The sequence below is a fragment of the Melanotaenia boesemani genome, chromosome 3 (assembly GCF_017639745.1).
Source record: "Melanotaenia boesemani isolate fMelBoe1 chromosome 3, fMelBoe1.pri, whole genome shotgun sequence".
NCBI classification, from domain to species: domain Eukaryota; kingdom Metazoa; phylum Chordata; class Actinopteri; order Atheriniformes; family Melanotaeniidae; genus Melanotaenia; species Melanotaenia boesemani.
The window spans coordinates 5494576-5508269 of NC_055684.1; the positions used below are offsets into that span (position 1 = coordinate 5494576).

Here is a 13694-nt window from a genome sequence, read left to right on the forward strand (position 1 = left end):
TCCGGAAGGTGAAGCCAAAGTCTGCAGTGGGACTGTCAGGTCAGTTCTAAGCCAGATGGAGGTCCCGTTTTCTCTGGATGGTTTTCCGCCTCACGCCGACTCCTGGAGAAGATAGAGTAAGAGGTACGACTAGATTTAGTTCTGCAACATAAATGAGCACAGAGTGAGCCCCTGACTCCACTCCAGTGTCCAGTTTTATATTTCTATGCTGCGTCACAGGACTGAACCCAGAGCTTGGTGAGAAGAGTGAGTCAGAGAACAGGAAGCACTTGATCCGCTCCGTTTTTCAGCTCCCCGTATGAGTGTTTCCATTTTCTCTTCTACAGTACTTCACGACATTTCAGGTGTGAGTGTACTTCTGTTACATCTGAAGCTGTAAATAGACTGAAGCAGCAGAAGGAGGCATGAAACCAGAATTACAGCACTGTGCAAAAGTCCCTCATTTCTTTATATTGTATCTTCAAGAATCAGACAATCGTCCTCCACGGCTTCTGAAGGTGTCTCAGGTTTTTTTTTTTCTCTCTACAGTCAGTTCAGTTGTTTTTAACCGCTTCCTGAAAAATTAGTTTTCCGTTTTTTAAGCACGTGAACACCGACCTAAAAATCATTCAAGCATAAAAAAGGTTGACCCGAGGGATGAGCCCATGTTATGTCGGATTGTCAAGAGATAACTTGGAAATATTTGTTTCTTTTTGTTTTAGCTACACAAACAGCAAAGATCAGACAGTCTGACAGACAGAAAACAGGATTTTAGCAGCGGCGAGGTGAATCCCAAAGAAACCTGGCATATCTCAGCAAAAACTGGACAAGTGGAGGACAAAAGAAGAAGAGTCAGGACTAAAAACCCATCTACAGCAGGTGAACAGGATCTGAAATAGGAACAAATCCAGAAAAGACCTGAACCAGGACTTGAGAAAAGCATCTGGACCTTCAGTTGATCCTGTTGGCTAAAGCCTCGTCACAAATGGTCTGGCTTGGAGAGTCTTGCTAGGGCTTCAAGAACTCATGGTGACTGATTGTAAGCTCATCTTTTGCTTAAGCAACTCTTTTAATATGTGATTCTTAAAACTTTTTTTTGTCTTCATTTGTCAATTGATGCTCACCGAACTAAATATGCATGACCAGTAATGGGGATAAGTAGCCTCACCCTGCTGGAGGAACTTTCATATAGTCGCATCCAGGGGCATTTGTTTCAGTCTACTTTTGTTAAATGGATTTCAGCGTCTGCACCAGCACTCGCCCCCAGAGACAGACCCTCATCCTTCCACAGCTGAGTGTGAGACAGTTTAATTCAGCTGGGATGGGCTTGGATGGCTGATACGGGCTGTCAATTACCTGTCAGTCAAATTCCTCCAGTTTGGTGCTTTTAGTAGTGTTTTATTTGAGAACCATTTACCTTTTTTGGGGGGCTAAGATGTTACATTTAGACATCTGTTTTAATGTCTTGCTGCTTTTTTAGCTTCATTCTTCCCATCCCTGTTTTGAAGATAATTCTCCCTTTAACTTTACAGCTAAAAGAGGTCTGACTGGAAGAAGAGACTAAACTAAAGAGGATGATTTTCTAAAAAGGTATGCAAGAGTCATTTGTTTCCTAAACCACAGACATTAACCTGATCAGATGATAACAGCAGGAATATAAATGAGAATCTAAACATGACTTTATTTTGCTGAGAAGTTGCTCCCTTCAAGTTCTGCAAATAAAGAACTCAAAAGATCTGTATGTAGAACAGCTTTACCATAACTTAGAAAAGTGTTTTCTAGTCTTACCATCTGGACTTAATCTTAATCTCAGACTCTCAGTAGGTTATTAAAATGCTTTTTGCATAAAAACACTTCTTGCCATTAATTCTCTGATTTAGCTCCTATTTGCCTTGTCTGGGCGTTTTGGTGCCATGTTATTTCCCCTTCTCCAATAACGGTTCTGTTCCGAGGTCTGAGTGTGGACTGGTGACCTACCCAGGATGTATCCTACATCTCACAAAACAGCCACTAGGATAAGCTCCAGCCCCCAATCCTGCAGTGGAATAACAATAATCCAGCATTCCAGGTGTCTCCCAAAGGATGTTTTGCCAGATATGACAAAGTAACTTTATCAGAGAGAACATTTAACTTTAAATATTTTCACAAGCTGCTTTTATCTGCATTTATACATTACCGTTCAAAAGTTTGGGGTCACTTTGCCATGGGATTCAATAGGGAAGTGACCCCAAACTTTTGAACAGTAGTGTACATCATCCCAACTCTTTTGGTATTGGGGTTGTAGAAGAATGGCTTAAATTGCTGAAAATGCTTCTCATGTTGATAATCACTGACGTCACCCACATTTCCTTTTTTTTTTTTTTACAGAACATCACTTTGTCCTTGTATAAGAGTGACCCTTCTTCTCTTGGATGCTCTAATCATGTCACGATAGGGAGTTGTAGGCTTGTGGAACTGAAGTGATGCTGCACTTCTAAGCTCTTGTCCTTATTGTATTGATGTTTTTTTTTTCCCCCCCTGTGTCATCCCTCAGGAGCTTTCTGTTTCCTAATTTACCCAGTTTTTCTGCCTACATACAAAACATGCAGAGCAGAATGAGAGATGAAGTCTGTCAGTGAGGTGAGAGGAAGCATCCTGAATAAGCTCACAATGCACTGCAAGGCTAATTCAGGCTTCATCACGGATAACATCACTTTAAAATGCACCTTAAACATGTCACTCGGGGTAGAGGGCAACGCTAATTATCACTGTGGGAGTCAGTGGGTTTTGAAAATATCACTGTGATTTAACAAAGTCTCTCAGCAGTTTATCCTTTCAAGCTTCTCGGCTATTTTTGACCACAAACCCCGTCCGCTTTAGAAACACCCCCTTTCTCCCCCGCTCAGTCTGTTTCTGTCTGCTTTATTGCCATGCTTCATCTACCTGTCACACCTTTGATCAGCCGGCTGACAGGAGTAAAGGATGGAGGGTAAAGATAAAAAGGATTGTACCTCAAAATAAAATCTCCCCAATTTCAATGTGGGAAGACAGGTTGCCATGGCAACAGTTGGATTTTTTTTTTCTCTCTCTCATCAAGAGGCGCCACATTTTGTTTTTTCTCTTTTAAATCTTCTGAACATGATTGCTTATCGCTTGGTTTGCTGTTAATAATAGCTTATGAAAAACAAAGCGGGTGCTTTCCTATAGGCTGACCCCAGCAGGCGTGCGCTCGCTAACGAGGCAGGGTAGTTTCTCTCGCCATCCCTGCTCACAGAGTGCATTAATTGCAATCTGTAACCAATTTAGTTCGCTGCATCTTTTTTTTTTTAATTAACTGCTTGAGCAGCTTGAGATCAACAGTAAGCCCACCAGCATCATCTGAAGTCATTTACAATCAGCGGGCCTCCAACTTGAAACTTTTAATTAGGTTGTGCAGCTACTCTCTTTCAGCTCGCACTGTGCAGCCACCGTCTCTAAGTGTAAGGCCAATGAAAGCTCCCTAAATGGAACATAATACAGTGTATGTTAACACCACGTCATGTTCTGTTGACAGGCATCTCTTCAACCTTCAGCCGAGGTTGAACGGCAATAAAAATCAACCATGATAAACAGGTTCTGATGCTAAAGGAATATTTATACCCAGTCTGTCGTTCTGCTCACTGACAGCAGATGCATGAATATGCAAATGCCAAGATTGCAAAAGCCGACCTGAAGCCAAGGCACAAATCCAGCCAGCAATAACATTTGATACAACAAATTGGAAAATTTGAGATGACTAAACTGGATCCATCTGCAGCGCCTTGAGAGTTTATCCCTTATTAATCAAACCTGCAGGGAAGAAATGCAACATTACTCTTCTTCAGAAAACACACGACGGAACCTGAATTTCACACATTACTCATCTGTCACAATATCGACTGAAAATAACAAAAAAAAAAAAAAAAAAAAAAAAAAAAAAAGTTCAAGAAAGTTGAAAGAATTCAAAAATATACTCACCTTCAAGTTTTCAACCAGTCAGAGCCAAGTCTACATTGTTGATGCATGGGGGACCCAGCTGAATTACACCTCCTTTTTATGTTTAGGTTTTGTCGAGTGCTACGATGTTATTTGGAAATATGTTCTTTAAGAGTTTTGTGTCCCTGGAAAGAACTGTAGTCTGATTAATGTTCCCAGCTTCGCTCTAGCCTCATGGTGTGTGCTGTATCAGCACTGCTAAACTGATGCAAAGTTCTATTCTATTCTATTCTATTCTATTCTACAGTCATTTAGCAGACGCTTTTATCCAAAGCGACTTACATTTGAGAGTAAGAACAACACAAGCATGAATTCAAACAAGATGGGACGTCATAATTAATGATAGTCAGACTGCTTTGAGTCCAGTTGGATCCAGGTGCTGTCATGTAGTGCTAGAGGCAGTGCATATAATTTTTTTTTTTTTTTTTTTTTGTCATTTTATTTAAATACAAGATCACGATTTCATCACACAATATCAACTTGGTCATAAGTGCACACAGCTTCTTCAGTACTTGGTTGAGCTAAAGAGTTGGACAAATCTTTCTAACTCATTTAGTTAAGCTAAATGTGGAAATGCTCCTTAAACAACGGAGTCTTTAGCTTGCTCTGAAAAGTGGATAAGGACTCTGCGGATAGGACGGAGTTTGGTAGATCATTCCACCACCGGGGAACAACAGAGGAGAAGAGTCTAGCTACTGATGTTGAAATAAATAAATGTTTCCTGATGTATAACAACGTTGTCTAAATATTATATTATAGTATTACTGGTGATGACATTGTTACCGGCCTCTAACAAGAGACCTACTGTAGCTGACAGTGCTGAACAGCAGGCAGTCAGAAGGCGTTTAATACCAGATACTGACCTGTTTCCATGAGGTGCCTCTGTTGCCTCCAGCTACAGTAGCTAGTAAGCTATGGGTGAGTCTGTAAAGTTGTTGCCATTGCAGAGTAGGGATGCATTCACACCCTCCCCTTTAATCTGAACCCTAGTACATCTGCTTCATTTTGGGAATTGTGAACGTGCAAATAAACTCTGATTTGGATCAAAGAAGTTGACTGGACCAACAACAGCAAGTGGACTACAAGGCATAGTGCATTGTAGGTTCAGCTCATGGCATTGTAGGTTAACACAACCAAAACATACATGCATGTGGGATGACAGCCGGCTTCGGTCAGGAAAAATGGCGTCAGACAAGAAAAAATTAGGACAAATTTCTGATAGAAATATGATCAATCCAAGACCGCTAGGATCTGATGCAGCTCCATGTTTTACTCTGATAGAAACACAAGTTATCCTTCATTAGCAAACAGATGAACCAGTTTTTTTACTTGGTTGTGTTTTTTATCTTCTCCTTCAGTAATTCTTGATGCAGCGCTGTCTCTGGTAATACGATATTTAACAGGTCCGATTGTTTGAGTTGTGCTGCGTGAACGCAAACTTGTCAGGAAGAATGTTACACCCCCAACTGAATTGAATCCACAATGGCACGGAGTCCAGCAGACTATTCTGATGTGAATGCACCCAATGACTTAGGCAATCTTTTTCTGTTACCATAATATATGGTATAAAATCTAAAACACTTCAAAAGACCACTTCTCAGATAATGAACATAGCAATAGCTTATGTTACTGAGATGTTACCAGACACACTTTGGGTCAAGTTGTTACTAGTGTGGCCTCTAGTGAATCAAAGCTGTACCAGAAACAGCATGGATGGATGCATCAGACGGTTAGAAGTACCTAACAGCTATAATCCTTGAATTTAAATGGATGAGACTTTATATGTTCCAACACCTGAACAGATGTTTAAACTGCAAAGAAAAAGTGACAGGCCTAGCCTTAATAATCTTTAGTCATTATTTACGGTTATAAATGGAAAGAGTCTTGTGTAATTTATTGTTAATATTATTCGAAACATGAAAATGGGGGGCTTGACAAATTGTAACTTGAGAGCAGGCCTAGAGTTTCTAACTAGGAGTGTGCAATATTATATAGTTCACAATCATACCGGTAGATTTTTGACACTGGTAGAAAATGTAATATCATGATATCACATGATCACACATTTCCGGTGCAGTGATGTCATTTAACTGCACCTCAACCCATGCAGCATAGCTCAGTTTGTTCTGTTTCCCCAACAAACAGCTGCGTGAACCCCACCAGAAAAAGAAGACTAGGACAACTGTTTCAGAGAATCCGTGATGCGGCAACTCTCATGATCTTGGTTTTGGTTTTTATGGTCTTGTCATGTTTAGTTCTGTTTTGCTTTTTGCTTCCCATCATTAGTGTACCTGTTTGGCTCATTCACTTCACCTGTTTCCATTTGGTTCTCCCATGCAAACATACCCCTTGGTTTCATTTATTCCCTGCCAGTCCATTGTTAGATATTAGTGTTTCATGCCAAGTTTAGTCTCATAGTCTTAATGCCATTTTTTGTAGTCTTTTGTTTCTTTTAGTATTCGTGCCAAGTTTTATATAATTACTCTGGTTTAGTTTTTATTATTAAAGCCTTGTTCCTGCATTCGTCATCTGCCTGCATTTGGGTCCCCACCTGTCATCCATGCTACAGTCCTGACAGCACCCTAAGAAAAGTCTGTGAAAATAGGCCAAATAAAAGAAGGAATTTTTTGCTGTAACTGTTGTAAGTAGTTTAACTTTGGATTCACACATTGCATCTTAGGATGAAAAAGTCCTGTATTCATCTGAGAGGAGGAACAGTTAAGTTTGACATAGCTTTAGTTTCTTCAAAGCAAACAGTTTGGGACCATGAGTGTTTGGATGGAGAGAAACTCACCACCACCACTCAGTGATTAATTCAATCACTGATTACCAACTGAAGCAAATCATTTTATTTGGTTTAAGTACTCTCTCTTTTGTTCAGTCTGGTATTCTGTGAATGCAACAGAGCAAATACTGTGGACATACAGAATTTTTCCACTTTTGGGTTAACAGTGTCCATACAGTTCTGTGCAGTACTGTGATATGAAAGTGGGACAGGGTGGCGTTCTGTCTACAAAGCAGCAACTATGGCCATTGGAGTACAGAGTAACTCATTGTCATGTTCGTGAAACCAGCAGGACATGATCTGATATATTCACAGTTTCATTCAGACAAAGTTAAGGTAAAAAATGTTTGTTCTACACTACCGTTCAAAAGTTTGGGGTCACTTCCCTATTGAATCCCATGGCAAAGTGACCCCAAACTTTTGAACAGTAGTGTACCTCGACATGTTTCGATTGGGAGACCTGATGATCCGTCAGGTTGGTCAGGAATCAGAACACTCTACGAACGGGTCAGTTTCACAACAGAGAAAGAAGACAGAAGGAGGAAAACATACCATACACGCACTTGCAAGCGGCCAATACCCGACATGGGCCATAAACAAAAGATACAGCAATCTAAAACTTAAAAAACAGACAAATCAGAACGGAACAAAAAATAATAGCTGGCAGATCTGTTTAGTCTGTCAGGTTAGCCACGTCTAAGAAAAACAGCTGATAAACGACATGTCATAACGGTTGCATGAAGCTTCTGAGGAAGACTGCAGATGCCAGTGGAGACATGTCGAGGTAACGTTGAATGAACTGTTGAAGGAGATGGTGGTTAAACCATGCCACGCTGGTAGTTGTGCACATTCTCCACGAGAACAGAGAAATGTGTTCTTTACCTGAGGTGGCAACTAGAAGAAGAAAGCTTGTTCTGGTCACCACATTTCCTCCTGAACCTTATGTTACGCATGTTTAAATACAGCCCAGCATTATTTACAGTAGGTAAAGCAGTCTGCCAGGCCAACACAAACCAGCATCAGAACACTGACCACTGAGCCAAAGCTGGGAAAAACTTAACTTTTTCAAACTTTTGACATCGATTTTCTACCTGCTTCTCATGACACTTCTGATTTCCACTGTAAAATCTTCTAGATGATTCATTTCTTTTTACAACACAAATATGAGGACTCTTCTTCCCAAGCAATCTATGTAGTGTTTGGTCCACGGAGGGGTTCCACTGACAGTGTACACATCAACGCAACCAAACCCTACAAAACAAACACAAACAGCTGATACAGTTTGAAATAAACAGAATAAGTGCGGTGAAGAAGCACCCTCTTCCTCCCAGTCTGCATTACTTCGGACAGAAAAGCGTGTGTTGGTAGCTCACTATAATTACTGCTCAGACATGGCTGGATGCAGCACGTCAGCTTTCTTTCTGCAACCGATCAACACACCAAGACAAGATATTGCTGGTTTACACAAACATCAACACTTTTCATATAGAGAGCAGCTTGATTTTAACACACACATACACATCTAGGCGGTTACCACAGCAACCTAGTTGGTTATAAGACAAGTAAATGTGATGTGATCTGACCAGACAGTCCTATATGTCGTAATCACAAGATGAGATTTGCCTGCAGTCACACATCCACATAAAGCAGTAGCATTGTGAAAACTAATGATCCAAATGTCTGTGATAAGCTCATTCATGCAAGAAAAAACTCATGTTAATAAGAACTTGAAGACTAATAATAACACAAGTTTATTTTAAAGGTAAAGGTGAAATCAAGACAGGAAAGGTGTAAATCAGAGAATGATGAAAGACCATGAAGCAATCTATCAAAGGACCAATTTACTGGTTTAGTAGAAAGGTAAAATGTCTTGGGATGACCTTGTCCAATCCTGGACTTCAATCCAATTTTACAAAATTACTTACAAAATCAAAAGTCTAAGGCAGCAAAATAATAAAAAATACCAACGGGGTGCAGTATTTTAGCAAATCACCGTTACTGCTAGCGTAGAAAAAGAGGTAGAGTAGGACTGAATTTCTAATTTCTATTCCCACAGTAAAGTCTGTCTGTATGTATGTAGGGCTCATAACTGAACCTCAAGGTACGTTAAGCCCTGTTTCAACCAACGGGTCCGGCTGGACAGTTTGGTTCAGTATATCCTGATATCTGTTGTAGTTCCACAGCCAGCGGTACCCTAACCTGGTTGGTGGGGTATCAGCCAGTGGAAGGGTCCAAAAACCGAGCTGGTGAAAACCAGAACATTATCAGGTCATGAAAGGTACGTTTAAACTAAGGGTGGGACCCAATTAAAAAAAATGTATCTAATTAATTAGAGGTTTTTTTAATTCTCAATTAATTGCATTTTAATTGCAGAACATTTTATTTTATTTAAATGGATTTTACTGGACAACTGAATCAAATAAAAGACACAGACATTAATATTGTAAACTCAAAATCCAGTGAAGCTTGGAAAATTCTTTTAATTTCTTTTCAATTTAAAACAGTACAAAAGGAAATAGAAAATATGCCTGTCCCAAAATACAATAGACCTCAAGTTAAAGTGCCATTTTAAGTCCTTTAACTAGCAGCTCTCTGTTCTCTGATTAAAAGTCTACAACATGTTACAGAACTTTTAACTTTCTACATGTTTCCTCCACACTCTTCATTAATTGGCGTTAATATCTGACGGTAAGCCAGGATGGGATCAGCCAGCAGCAGCTTTTAGTCTGGTCCTGGAGCGGAGGTGAACGTCTGCTGCTCTGCAGCTAGATGCTACTGGACGGGGGAGGGGCTTACAGCAGCATCCATGGCACATTGAGAAGAAGTAAACTATACATGCTTCCACCTCAGTCTCCAAAAGTCTCCAAAACCAACTGTAAACATCACTAGATTTGTTGCTAGCTGATTAAAAAATTTAAAATAAAGTCAATAGAGAGGTCTGAAAACTCCCTAAAAGTGTCGCCAAAGTTGCTAAGTTAGCAGAGCTGTGACGTGTGCACCAGTTAAATTGGTGTAGGAGGAACTTGTGCAGGGAAAATGATTCTGCATTGTTTGGAATTCACACTGCAAATAAATGCATTAATTTTTAACATGGTCATTTCATTAAATTAATTAATTTTAATTAACGCGTTAAAGTCCCACCCCTAATTTATACATTTATAGTAGTAAATGGTAAATATATAGTGTGTGCTGTTTCCTGCCGATATTGGGGTGAAATACCAGGAGTTTAAGACAGGCAGGCAGACAGATGGAAAGAAAGAAAGAAAGAAAGAAAGAAAGAAAGAAAGAAAGAAAGAAAGAAAGAAAGAAAGTTTCACTCATAAAGTCGAAGGCTTTACAGTTATCTTATTCAAAGCAGATTATTATCAGTAGCTACGTAATTGTGTAGTTTTGTGAAAAAAAGGAAAAGCAAACAAAGAAAAAAGGTGTATGTGGTTTTGTTGGTGCTGTTGTTGGTCAGTGGTTGTTTTGGGGAATATCGCCCCCTAATGAGCAGCTGTGGTAACTGCAGGATGTCGTCCAGGTGGTTTATGTCGTCCAGGGGGTTTGGTCTGCTTGAGCAGAGTTCAGTGTGAAAGCAAACCAAACCAGACGAAGCAGGACATTTTTCAGAATTTCCAGTCTGATCGCATCGAGTCCCCAGACTATCCTGGTGTGAATGCACGGTAAAATATAATGAAATAAAACACATACTTAATTTTTTTTTACATGTTTCACATGCTCATTTGTTTTTGGGAAGAGGAAAAGTCTTCGCCTGCCAGTCAGAGTGTTGGTGGGCTGGTGGAAACTGAACCCTGCTTGTCCGTGATGCATTCACTGACAGGAATTTGTATTTGAAAAGAAAAAGGATTTTTTCCCCCCTTTGTCTTGTGGTTGGACATAAACAACCACCAGCGGTACATCATTGATCTTTATTAGCTAAAAACTACAATCAGCAGCAACTATTGCAGGTACAAGCTGCAGAGTTGAGACTACCACCCCTGTGACAAGATTCTGTGCCCTGAAAATTACAGTGAGGTAGTATTTTCTGAAAGGTTTTACAAGGTAATCTTCATGGAAAATTCATACAAATGTTTTTTTGTATTGATAGATATCATTCTCAAAAACAGGTGGTAAAAACAGATAAAAATCTAGACCACTACAGCAACAGCTTGAGATGCAAGCAGCCATCTTTAACCTGCTGTGGTTTGAATGTTCAAAAACACCTTCCCTGAATCCACTTTATCCTCCTTTCAAGTGTGTCTAACTGGTTGGATTGGGATTTGGGAAAAGGCTGCAGCAACTTCATATATCAGGATGTTTTTAGCTCTAAAGCCTATTTTTTTTTATTCAGAAGTCAGATAAAACACCTGGTGTGCTTTATTCTTCCAAACTAATGACCCTCTGCTGCTCCTCTTTCTGTTTGTTGGAGTTCAGCAAGGCATCGTTTATTGACTAGTATCTAATTAGTCTGCAGTATTCAAATTGTGCATCTGTGCTGCAGTCTGTAGCTGACCTCAGTACACAGCTAAAGTTGCCAAAATCTGTGTGTGTGTGCTCTTACATGGATGTGTGTGGTGCAGCTGAGAAGCTTTATCACCCTGGTCTGGTTTTAACAACACAGGATTGGTCCATCGGCGGTTTCCCAGCTCACAGCGAGATACCATCAGTGCTGTTTGGGTTGAAAAAGCCTTATCGGGTAAACTCTAGCTCAGGCCAGAAGCTCCATGGGAATAAACTGTTATTGATACAGATCTGTTTAACTCTAGGAGCAAATAAAACTCAGTATACACAGAAAAGAGAAAACACTGTTTCCTTTTCAGAACTGTGGCTTTCTGAGTAAATAATGCAGCATTTTTTCATATGTAAATTATTACAAAATGTGTTTTCTATCTTTAGTTCACTGATGCAGCTGCAGTCACACTCTCTGGACCGACACACCACACAGACTGGAAAATGAAATCTCCAGTAGCCGAAGTGCTTTTTCATTTCCAAAAATTTCCATCATGTGACTAAACCGACTACTCTGATGGTCTGTATAAAACCCTTAAAACTCTTGTATCATCATCATTTTCTCTCTTATAAGGTCATCAGTGTCTCAGGAACGGTAGTGTGTAGCTCTGCAGGGTAAACTGTGATGGATGAAGTTTTCCAGGCATTTCTATCCCGTCCAGGAGGTTTACAATCCAGCCACTAAATGTAGTTTTATTCAGAGACTCTATCTGGTAAAACCACAGTGATCCATGATAACAACATTATTTACCACATTTCATGATAAAACGATCACTATCACTACTATGTTGCTAAGAGACCTCTATTTAGACCTGGACATGATGATGAAGCCACTTCCTGTCAGACCTTCCACCAGTCAGAGATTCCATGTTTCCATCTTTTCAGTCATGTAGAAGCTGGTCTGAAGCAGCAGATACAGGTAGTTCCAGATGTTGGTAAACAATCCAATGCTTCCCTCCTTCTTGGACCAGGTGTCTGAGGTATCTAGTGCATCAAAACTGAGAAAGTACTTGGACGATGTCCTATATCTTCTTGCCATTAGCCAATTTGGTTTGTTTGCCTCCCACTGTGGGCCGGTAAGTCACGTGACTGAGTATCAGCAATATTCACAACAACAGAATGTTTTAACAGCGAAGTATCTTCAGGGAGAGGCTTCTTCACCTCCACTCCAATGAGGACTGATATATGAGATAATTCCTGCCCACAGCAACAGCTTGACATAATAACTGGAACTTTTATTATAGTGCAACACCTTAATTTCCCTTTGAGTGATTAATAAAGTATTTTCTCTTCTGTTTCATTCAGTTCAGTTCCGATCAAATAAACACTCGTACCAGTCTAATATCCTGTCATTCTGTGCAGCTGTGCTCTACATGTAGAAAATAGCTGAAATTTCTGTTACGTCTCAAAGGGGGTTTCTCTGAGACAGCAGGGGAGTCCTTCATGATGGTCATTAATTAACGCTTCCACAGCAGGATTATCTTTCAGATCAATTACCGATGCAGCGTTGGAAAGAACAGGAAGCACTCGTCCTTCCTTGAAATAATTACCTTCCAGCTCAACACCTCCCTCCCTCCCTCCTCTCGAACACAATGTGTGAAAATAATGTGTGAGTGCTTCATCTTTACTTAAATGTCCTGTGACTGTGATATATATATATATATATATACATATATATATGTATAGAGAGAGAGAGAGAGAGAGAGAGAGAGAGAGAGAGAGAGAGAGAGAGATAGCTATATCATGATAATATTGACACAGTAACATCTGCAGGGCCCACTCTGGCAGTTATAAAGCCAGCTATATTTAGCAGCAGCATTTGAAACGCTGGTACTTGGAAAGCTTTGGGTGTATTTTTGTACCAGTTTGGCTTCAGAAGCCAGAGAAGGATTATGTTTCTCCTTTGGACAGAATGAAAGTGCTACCATAGCTAGAGGGATGTCACAATTAGTTGATTTTGTAAATAAACACTAAACACCACAATTAATTAACCATAAACATCCCTCCATATGAAGACTTCCCATACAGGATTAACATATGATCAGACCATAACCATAAGAACAGATGAGGAAGAAAAATGAAGTTAAAAAACATTGTGTGTTATCACGTGTTGCTTTGTTTTCCTTCCATATTATTTATAAGTCCTTTTCAGATGTTGTCATGTGTTGCAGTCCTCATTCTTCCAGACGTCTTTTATGTTGCCATGGTTTTTAAGTCAATTCATCCACTAGTGGGCAGTGCTGAGTTCAAAGTTCAGTCCCGTGTTGTATCGTCAGCTTCAGCTCTCGGTTGGTGGTGGTAATGCACTGCTAGACAGTTGTTGGTAACTGCCCAACATGCCCTAAACATTCATGCACCCTTTCTGCCAAAGCTCCCACCTGGCGACCGCTAGCTCTGCATTTCTTGTCCTTGTCTTCTTCTTCTTCTTCTACCTATAAACAGTAAG

General features: G+C 40.1%; 1 long non-coding RNA gene across 1 annotated transcript in view; it reads right to left on the bottom strand.

Annotated features, from left to right (window-relative positions):
- Positions 1 to 6: 6 nt before the first annotated feature.
- LOC121637440 overlaps positions 7 to 13694 on the bottom strand; it is a 32377-nt gene continuing 18689 nt past the window's right edge. Inside the window, exon 3 of the long non-coding RNA XR_006009844.1 lies at positions 7 to 102. This is a non-coding gene — a long non-coding RNA (uncharacterized LOC121637440). The remainder of the gene's footprint in view (positions 103 to 13694) is intronic.